Consider the following 11,144-nt stretch of genomic DNA (forward strand, 5'->3'; position numbering starts at 1 on the left):
CTTTTATAGAACTAAAGATATGGTATTAACAAATGGAGAACGAGATTTTTGAGTAGACCGTTTTACAGATTCTGATTAATAAACAGATATGGATAATAGAGAGTTTATCTCCAGATTCATATTTATCTATAATGAAGGAGTAGTGAGCTAGAAGTGTTCTAAGCAAGAATCAACTCCATACTCCATTATAGAAGCCGAGTATATGAGGACATGAGATGTCGTAATAGAAGGTGTTTGGATAAATTAGTGTAACTGAACTAAGTACGGTTTTCTTCCATTAAGTCGAAAGTTCCTCTTTTCTGCGACCACAATGGTGCTACTGCCCTAGCAAAAGAAGTCGGGTCTCACAACTTATCCGAACATAAGGAAAGGCATTATCATATTATCTAATGAAATTGTTGGAAAGAGAAAATTGTTTCTCTAAAAGATAGCATTAGCCAATAACATGGCTAACCCACTGACAAAGCCCATGACTTGGAGTCATTAAGGTTTACATGACTTAGAGTCATTAAGGTTTACATGACTTAGAGTCATTAATATTTACATCTTGTGAAGATGGGGCTTTTATATAGTTGTCAATGGCACTAGTTCAAGTGGGAGATTGTTTGTAGTATATGCCCTAGGGCCATTTGATCGTGTATATTTGTAGAATTAATCCCAATGGCAAAGATATATATGTTCTATTTGAACTAAGTGTCTCATCAACTAAGTGTTCATGTATTACGTTTTGTCCTTATCACATTGTGATAGAATCAATTCTTAAGGTGTTAAGAATATGAGTGACAGATTCTATTATACAAGTGATCTAAATAACCGTTCACGATCGATGGGGTCCTGCGAATAAGGGCATCGCATTATCCCGAAAAGATTGTCACCTCTATTTATTCTCCTAATTAGTAAAGAGTTGCTAATTATAGGAAGTAGTGAGTCTCATACTTCTTGATGGGGATCAGAATAAACATGTGGACACTCAAGGTGTTGAGTAAGTCGAACAAGTGACGCTAGATGACTTATACATGGTAATTCATTAAAGTCAATTTAATGTCACCTAGTTCATAATTGTACATATGTCCTTTGACTTGCGGTGACACTATCTTGTATATAGGTGATTAGAGTTTGATACTCCTTAACCCTAGATCTTTCATGAGCTAGGGCCGCGGGATGTGTTAGCTCTAGTTAGTTGTATATGGAGATAGGGGTTTAACCTAGAAAGGATTCATCACTCTGGATGAACGGAGACAAGATTCTATGCTATCTCAAATTGTTCTTGATGGATGATAAAACCTGCGCAGGTGTATATGACTTACATAGAAAGTTGTTTCTAGTGGAAGTCATATTTATCAAGAATTAGAACTGAGAGATGAGGTCATATAAACAAGACATACAGTGTTTGACTTAACCGTGACACTAGCCAAGATTGGAATCTTAGATGAAGGGAATTTTGAGTGTACGGTAATTATGAACATTGGTTCAAAAAGAATGCACCGAAACATTCATCTCTATTTGGTGTGTGACATCTAGCATGCAAGGTGTTGTATTCTTAAGACATGCTCTAGCCTATAAATAGAGCATGTCCTTGCTCATTTCAATACACCACGCAACAAACATCTCACTACAAAGTTGTAGAGAGAGAAAGCACTTGAAGGAGTTCAAGTAGTTATCAATCACAGGAAAAACTTGGCGACGTTTTCCATACATCTGAGCAAGGTAGTGATCGCGGCGAGAGTTTGAGCTTATGGCTTCTTGATAAGAGGAACTCTTGCATATTACTTCAAGGCGAGGATTCAATCGGACGCATACTCGTGTGGACGAGCTTGAGGTCACCGTACTTTCGGGACTACAAGAATCGTTGGAGAATCGACATAGGTATTCTTCTTATGATTCCTAGATGCGTGCTTTAATTACTAAATGATACGACGATCCATTTGTTGTTGAAATGATCAACTTTAGGATCCGGATTGTTGGAGTTTTGATTTTGAATTGAAATATATGATCTGGACCCGCGCCTCACGCTGCGCCAACAATCCCCTCATTCTCACCCATTTATTTCTCAACTTCAACTTCTTCTTCTTCTTCTTCTTCTTTTTCTTCTTCTTCAATCATCGCATGTGAGCATTGAATGGAGCTTATTTCTCAACTTCAACTTCAACACAGAACCGCCGCAGCCGCCATCGCTTCCGTTTTCTGAAAGAAAGGACCTTATTATAATTGTTCTTCTTTGGGTAGTGAATTTGTAGCTTCTGCTTCTGGGTCTCTCAATAATAATGGGTTTCTTTATTTTTGAAGATTACAATCATGGATTGGGAACGTGGGTTTTTTTCAAAACCAAGTAAAGGTGAGTTGGGTACTTTAGTGTTCACAATAAGGGAGTTCACTTTTGGTTTTATTATCAACTCGTGATTTTCAAATTGCAAATTTTGATGGCTCTTTTTGGTACTGTACAGAAAGAATCGTGGAAAACAATTTTACTTTTGGCATATCAAAGTTCAGTAATTGCATATGGTGATTTAAGCATTTTGCCATTATATGTGTACAACAACACGTTTAATACACTACAAAAAATTTGGCTTGTTGTGACAAAAAAGTATGTGACAAACTATATTTTGTCATAATAATTAGGTTAATTGTGACAAAAAAAAATATTTTGTCACAATGAGAGTTCAATGAAATGATATTGTGACAAATACATATTGTGTCAACCATTTTTGTCACTATAACAATTAATTATGTTTGTTGTGACTAACTATTTTGACAAAAAAATGTTTTTCGCCGTAATTTAAAATATTTTTATTATGACAAAATAAATTTTATCATAATATTTGAAAAAGTGGTGACAAATTTTATTTTAAAGCAATTAGATATATTTTGTCACAATAAAAATTAATTATGTTTATTGTGACAAAGTATTTTGTCAAAAAAAAACACTTTTTGTTATTATATATTAGAAATAAAGTTATGATGATAAAATGGATTTTATCATAATTTGTAAAAATATTTTGACAAATTTATTTTTGCAGCAATTAAATGAAATTAAATGATATTGTAATAAATTAATATTGTGTCAAATTTATTTGCCACTGCAAAAAAAAGTAAATATATTTTTGTGACAAAGTATTTTGTCAAAACAAATGTTTTGTTCCCATATTTTAAAAATACAGTTATAATGACAGAACATGAACCTTATGTCAACCTTACGAAACACAAAATTAACACAAAATAGAGAATGAAAAAGGAATTGCAGAAAATATATGTTAAAGAATAACTCGAAAACACTCTTTCCACTACTGTTTATTGTGTGAAATTTATTTGTCACTAAAAAAAAGTAAATATGTTTTTGTGACAAAGTATTTTGCCAAAACAAATGTTTTGTGCCCGTATTTTAAAAATACAGTTATAATGACAGAAAATGAACCTTATGTAAACCTTATGTTAACCTTATGAAACACAAAATAAACACAAAATAGAAAAAGAAAAAGAAATTGCAGAAAATATATGGTAATGAACAACTCGAAAAATAATCTTTCCACTATAGTTTATTGTGTCAAATTTATTTGTCACTATAAAAAAGTAAATGTTTTTTTGACAAAGTATTTTGCCAAAATAAATCTTTTGTGCCTTTATTTTAATAATAAAGTTATAATGACTGTAAATTAACCTTATGTGGACCATATGTCAACCTTATGAAACACAAAATAGAGAAAGAAAAACGAATTGCAGAAAATAAATGATAAAAAAGAAAATATATACAGCTATAATGATAAAATAAATTTTGGCATAATGTTTAAATACAGTCCTGTCAAATTTTATTTTGCAGAAATGAATTAAAATTAAATAATGTTGTGATAATTATAGATTGTGTCAAATGTTTTTGTCACTATAAAAATTAATTATGTTTGTTGTGACAAAGAGTTTTGACAACAAAACGTTTTGTCACTATATATTAAAATTACAGTTGTTATGATAAAATAAATTTTATCATAATATATAAAAATATTGTGAGTAATTTATTTTTCCAGCAATTAAGTGAAATTAAATGATATTGTGATTAATAAATGTTATGTCACAATGCAATTGAAAAAAAAAATTAATGATAACAAGATAAAATGGGTCATGAAATTATATTTTATTTTGATAAAAAAATTATGTGACAATTGATATTCAAATATCTAAATTAGGTTAACTTCTTATTTTATCAAAGCACTTCTTCATTAGGGAAAAACTTTTTTTGTTGATTCTGTGTTTGTTGTTGTTTATTTGTTTAGGTATTTTTTTAACTTAAGAAAAAAGACTAATTTGTTTACGAAGTCCTTTTCTAACGGAAACATGATAGACACATGCTTCATTAGGGAAAAACTTTTTCATATGGTCCCTGTACTAATTTTTCACTCGTCTCAATCCCTCTACATTCCATATTTTGTTTAAGAAGTCCTTTTCTAACAAAAACATGATCGCGTGTTCTCAAATTTTATTTGAGCAAGTTTACTACTATTTTAGGTCCACATCACCCAAAAACATGATAGACATATATTTTTCAAAACACTAAACGACGTAGTTTTCATTCCAAACCACCTTAAATGAAAATGATTGTTTAATGTTTATATCTAAATAAAAAGGAGAGCTGATTAAGAATGAAAGCCATATGAACTAAGCAATTTAATCAATTTTCAAGAATTAAATGATTATTCAAGAAACTAATTGTTAGTGTAACCATCTTTAACATGAATAACCGCAAACCCATTGAGTTTCAGTACCCATATGATCTCTGATGCCATATTTAACGGCGGTAGCAATTTACCAAAACAACCATGGCCGGAGAAAATAACACTTAATCAAAACAATCTTGGCCAGAGAAAATAAAGTAAAAGCTATTATCATCGAATGATATTAATACTTCATATGATCAGATCTTGAAACACTTATGAATAGATATTAACGGCGTTGATCCAATCTTTGCTCGTGTAGAGATCTCCGGCAGCGGGATCCGCTAGTTTAATACCACTATTTGCGGTAGAGGCGGCACCAATGATTCTGGCAGTTGCATCCGGTGATAAAGTAACTAAAATTACATGCAATGAGACAAGGTAAAAGTCACAGTTTTTACCCATATTGTTTGATGATCACCGTTTTTCAAATTGCATTTTGGTAAAAAAAATCAATTATTATTAGAAGAAACATTTTAAAAAATTAGGAATTTGGTAGTGTGATTCTGACATAGACAAAGGATTGAAAAGTTGGAAATGATAAAAGAAAAATGAAAGGTCATGAGAAAGACAAGGATTTGAGATTTGGAAAAAAAAATTGAAATCGAAAGCATGTTTTGTGAAAATAAAATTAGGAATTTATTTTGAGTATAAGAGTTAAAGATAGATTAGGAAACTTCCAAAATATATGGTGGGAAACACCAAAAAATATGGTGGAAAACGTTTTTGGCCAAAATTTTACTTTAAGAGTTAAAGATAGATTAGGAAACTTCCAAAATATATGGTGGGAAACACTAAAACAATATGGTGGGAAACGTTTTTGGAATTTTTTTTTCTTATACCCACAAAAATATTATCAATAGCAAGGATTCAAAAATTTCCTAACTAATAGCTATGTTTTTAACCATGGAAATTGTATACTCTCAGATAGTTATAAAAATTAGCTTTGAATTAGGAAATTAATCTATCCTCGTTAAAATTTGGTCACTAAAAGATAATTTTTTATAGTGTACATGAGGATGTCTTTTCTTGATACTAACAAGTTCACTTCGAATTTTGCTATTGTGTTTTCTTATTCTACACCGTGGATTTGTTGTCTGTAAAAAAAATAAAAATCAATCACTAATTAAAAATCAATATTTTCTATTTCAAAAAATAATAATTCAAAAATTTCATATTTTAAAAGGGTTTTAGAAATACAATGAAGAAGATTGAGAATCATATAGATATAATGATAAAATTGAATTGGTTTTTTGATGGAAAAGAAATTGTTATCTAATTTTGATTATCAATAAAAGAAATTATTAAATTTAGTGTGATTTGGGAAATTCAAAGATTTAAGGGATATTTGATAAATTGATTCTGACTATTGTGTTTAATTTTCAAGTTTCATTTTAGTCTTGGGGCAAATTAGTAAAAATTATGAGTTTAGGGACCGAATTGCTTTTTTGGCAATTTAAGGAGTTAAACTGTATTTCTGCCATATGTTTTAACGGGTCATGTACGACCTACGTACAAACAATGTATTAACGGTTTTTTAAATTAGAATGGACTTTACGATTTTTTACTCATAACTTAACTTCGTTGACATTTGGACACATTTCACGTAAGTTGAGGCACGTCATGCAACGTAATTTGAGGCACATGTAACGTATATTTTAAGTTCTCCTAATTTTTATCGAAAGTTATAAAAATAAACTTATCGATGATCAAACCCTACAAAAACCGTTACAATAAGCTAGCTTTGTAATTTTTCCGTAATTTTTAACGGGCCGTGTACGACCTACGTACAAACAATGTATTAACGGTCTTTTAAACACATTAGAATAGACTTTGCAATTATTTTCTCATAACTTAACTCCGTTGACATTTGGACACATCTCACGTAAGTTGAGGTACGTTATGCAACGTAATTTGAGGCACATGTAACGTATATTTTAAGTTCTCCTAATTTTTATCGAAAGTTATAAAAATAAAGTTATTGATGATCAAACCCTACAAAAACCGTTACAATAAGCTAGCTTTGTAATTTTTCCGTAATATTTAGCGGGCCGTGTACGACCTACGTACAAACAATATATTAACGGTCTTTTATACACATTAGTATAGACTTCGCAATTATTTTCTCATAACTTAACTCCGTTGACATTTGGACACATCTCACGTAAGTTAAGGCATGTTATGCAACGTAATTTAAGGCACATGTAACATATATTTTAAGTTTTCCTGATTTTTATCGAAAGTTATAAAAATAAACTTATCGATGATCAAACTCTACAAAAACCGTTACAATAAGCTAGATTTGTAATTTTTTCGTAATTTTTAACGGGCCGTGTACGACCTACGTACAAACAATGTATTAACGGTCTTTTACACACATGAGTATAGACTTTACAATTATTTTCTTATAACTTAACTCCGTTGACATTTGGACACATCTAACGTAAGTTGAGGCACATGCAAAGTAAATTGAGGAACATGTAACATATATTTTAAGTTCTCTTAATTTTTATCGAAAGTTATAAAATTATTTTATACATAAATAAATAATAGCAAATTACATAATAAAAAATATTTAATCATTTTTACCTATTGTAATCAAATTTATTTTTCTATCAATATAGTGTTAATTTAAGGATTTTTTGACTTTTTCTAAATTTAAAATAAATAAATTAAATGTTGTTTTATTTTTTAGCGGTCATTAAAAAAAATTAAATGTCGCTAAATGTTGTTTTTGGTAACTCTAACACTAATCCTAACCCAAAACCCTAAACCCTAACCCTAAACCCTAAGCCCTAAACCCTAAACCCCAAATCCAAAACTCTAAACCCTAAATCCTAAAATACAATTTCAATAATGGTTATGCGAGTAAAATCATATTCAACCGAATAAATTTAGCTATTATAAAAATTCAAATTATACTAATTAAAAATATTAAAATAAATTATAAAAATAGGCAAAAGTGGAAAAATTTCTTATTTGTTCCGATTTATTTTACAAAAGGTATATATTACCTCAACAAGATTAAGACAAAATATTGTTTTGAAATATTTATGAGAGAGCGATAGAAATGACGCGGTCAACTATTACTTTGAATAACACAAAAATTATTTATAGTAACCATAAATAACCTTTAAATCAACCATTTGTCAACTTTAGACTTTTTGTTTTGCTTTTAATATGGGATACAAAGACTTTTTCATTTTGCATTTTGCTTCTACATATCTAAAGAAAAGTGGTGATATTTGGATTAAGTTGAAGAAAAACATATTATAACTCGAGGCTATTGTCTAAACTCGTCGAGTTTCTGGACTACCTCGAGTAACAAACAAATTTTCTGCAACAAGATTTTCAGAATATATCTCAAACTGATTTGATTTGCCAAGATTTTGACAAATCAAATAAGGAAAAGTGAAAAACAAATTTAGTAGGAGGGAAACAATATTATAATAGGAGGGAAACAAAAAAAGAGAGGGAAACGAAAATAATTATGTCCTTATTTAATTTTTTAATTAATGAAAGTTTTCTCTAAAAGGAAAACTCTTTAGCATTAACCATAATTGCCAGAATCACGTTGTTGAATGAAAAAATAAAGTTGTTTCTTCTTTCTTATCAAAATATCATAGAAAGAATTACAAAAAATTCTCACCATATTTGTTATTCAATTCAATTCTTTTCAACGATCTTCTCAACAATGTTACCTAGTACTAGAAAAAGAGTTATATCGATGAAAAAGATAGCACAACTCAAGGACTAGTGGCTGCTGAAGTTAATATGGTTGCTGAAACTAAAAGCATGTCCTTTGAACCAACAAATGTTGATGAAGGTTAGGTTGAATTGATTCTTTATTTTGTGTTTCATTTATTTTGTTTATAGAATTTATATAATTAGCAAATGGAATTATGTTTCAATGCTTTTTCTGGAATGGAAATATTGTTTTCAAGTTATTCTTTACTCATATATTTTCTGCAATTCGTTTTTGTTTCTCTATTTTGTGTTTATTTTGTGTTTCATAAGGTTGACATACGGTTGACATAAGGTTCATATTCGTTCACAAAAACTTTTAAAAAACTGCATCTAAATAAAATTAAAAATAGTATAAGACATACATATCAATTTGAATAGTGAAGCAAACTAACATGAGATAAACTGTAGTATTTCTTAGGTCTTCTTCCCAAAAAGAAATGTGTTTTAATGCTTTTGCAGGAATGGAAAAATTGTTTTTCGTGTTTTTCTTTACCATATATTTTTCTACAATTCGTGTTTGTTTCTCTATTTTGTGTTTATTTTGTGTTTCATAAGGTTGACATAAGGTAAGCATACGGCTCACATTATGTCACCATAACTTTTTAAACAGATTATAATTTGAGGCTATAGTTTAAACTCGTCGAGTTTCTGGACTACCTCGAGTAATAAACAAATTTTCTGCAACAAGATTTTCAGAATATATCTCAAACTGATTTGATTTGCCAAGATTTTGGCAAATCGAATAAGGAAAAGTGAAAAACGAATTTAGTAGGAGGGAAATAATATTAAAATAGGAGGGAAACAAAAAAAGAGAGGGAAACGAAAATAATTATGTCCTTATTTAATTTTTTAATTAATGAAAGTTTTCTCTAAAAGGAAAACTCTTTGACATTAACCATAATTGCAAGAATCACGTTGTTGAATGAAAAAATAAAGTTGTTTCTTCTTTCTTATCAAAATATTATAGAAAGAATTACAAACAATTCTTACCATACTTGCTATTCAATTCAATTATTTTCAAGGATCTTCTAAACAATGTCACTTAGTACTAAAAAAAGAGTTATATCGATGAAAAAGATAGCACAACTCAAGGACTAGTGGCTGCTGAAGTTAATATGGTTGGTGAAACTAAAACCATGTCCTCTAAACAAACAAATGTTAATGAAGGTTCAGTTGAATTGATTCTTTATTTTGTGTTTCATTTATTTTGTTTAGAGAATTGATATAATTAGCAAATGGAATTGTGTTTCAATGCTTTTTCAGGAATGAAAATATGTTTTCAAGTTATTCTTTACTCATATATTTTCTGCAATTCGTTTTTGTTTCTCTATTTTATGCTTATTTTGTGTTTCATAAGGTTAACATACGGTTGACATAAGGTTCATATTCGGTCACAAAAACTTTTAAAAAACTGCATCTAAATAAAATTTAAAAATAGTATAAGACATAAATATCAATTTGAATAGAGAAGCAAACTAACATGAGATAAACTGTAGTATTTCTTAGGTATTCTTTCCAAAAAGAAATGTGTTTTAATGCTTTTGCCGGAATGGAAAGATTGTCTTTCGTGTTTTTTTTTGCAATTCGTGTTTGTTTCTCTATTTTGTGTTTATGTTGTGTTTCATAAGGTTGACATAAGATAAACATAAGGTTCACATTATGTCACCATAAATTCGAGGTTAAGCTTGAAACACTTGGAGTTTAAAGCCTTCCTCGATAATGAGCTTCTCCAGAAATGAAAAACTCGAGGAATGCATGAAACTCGAAGAGTATTTTTCCTTCCTCGAGTTAGTTCATATCTGGAGAAGTCCAAACTCGAGGTTAGGCTTGAAACTCTTCGAGTTTTATGTCTTACCTCGAGTTCAAATGTCTTCAGAATTAATGTAACTCGAGAAAATGCTTGAACTTCGCCGAGTATCTGGCATTTTATCGAGTTTATGCTTCTGAGATACGAATAAACTCTACTAGTTTGGTTAAAAATAGTATATTTCTTTATATAATTTCTAAATTATTCACTTAATTTTGTCAGTTTGAAAATAAAATTGTATATAATAAACGTATTTTTTTTCTTGCAGATGGGAATTGTTGGAATGAAAGAAGATGAACGTCTCCTATATCAAAAGTTAGGCTTAATTTAGTTTCTTTTCTTTATAGCAAATAGTTTATATGTTTGCATACAATCGGTTATTTTAGTATTATTAAAGACTTATTCATTGATAATTTTATGTAATATTTGAATTGATTTTGTTTTTTATTCATTGATTTTAGCAACAAATTACCGTATTCAATTATTTTAGTATCGATAAAAATGGAAATAATATAATAAAACAACGGTTATAATGACAAATAATTTTTTCACTACTAACTAATTATAATGACAATTAATTTCGTCACGTTTACTTGGTGTGATAAATTATTTTTGTCACAGCTAACTAATTATGATGACAATTAATTTCGTTATGCTATGATAAATTACTTGTTGTGATAAAGTAAATTTGTCACCGTTGACAAATGTAAAATGACAATTAATTTCGTCACGTTATGATAAATTACTTATTGTGATAAATTAAATTTGTCACTGTTGATAAATTATAATGACAATAGATTTCGTCCATAAATTACGTGTTGTGATAAATTAAATTTATCACAACTAACTAATTATAATGACAATTAATTTCGTCACGTTATGTTAAATTA

The 11,144-nt window shown here is 29.2% G+C and overlaps 1 long non-coding RNA gene across 1 annotated transcript; it reads left to right on the forward strand.

Moving 5' to 3' along the window:
* The first annotated feature begins 7,879 nt into the window (after positions 1 to 7,879).
* Positions 7,880 to 10,722, forward strand: LOC126679418 (uncharacterized). The gene is made up of 2 exons (XR_007640861.2): positions 7,880 to 8,526; positions 10,523 to 10,722. It is a non-coding gene; the product is annotated as an uncharacterized LOC126679418 (long non-coding RNA).
* Positions 10,723 to 11,144: the final 422 nt, after the last annotated feature.

This window comes from Mercurialis annua, linkage group LG4 (assembly GCF_937616625.2).
Source record: "Mercurialis annua linkage group LG4, ddMerAnnu1.2, whole genome shotgun sequence".
Classification (NCBI taxonomy): Eukaryota; Viridiplantae; Streptophyta; class Magnoliopsida; order Malpighiales; family Euphorbiaceae; genus Mercurialis; species Mercurialis annua.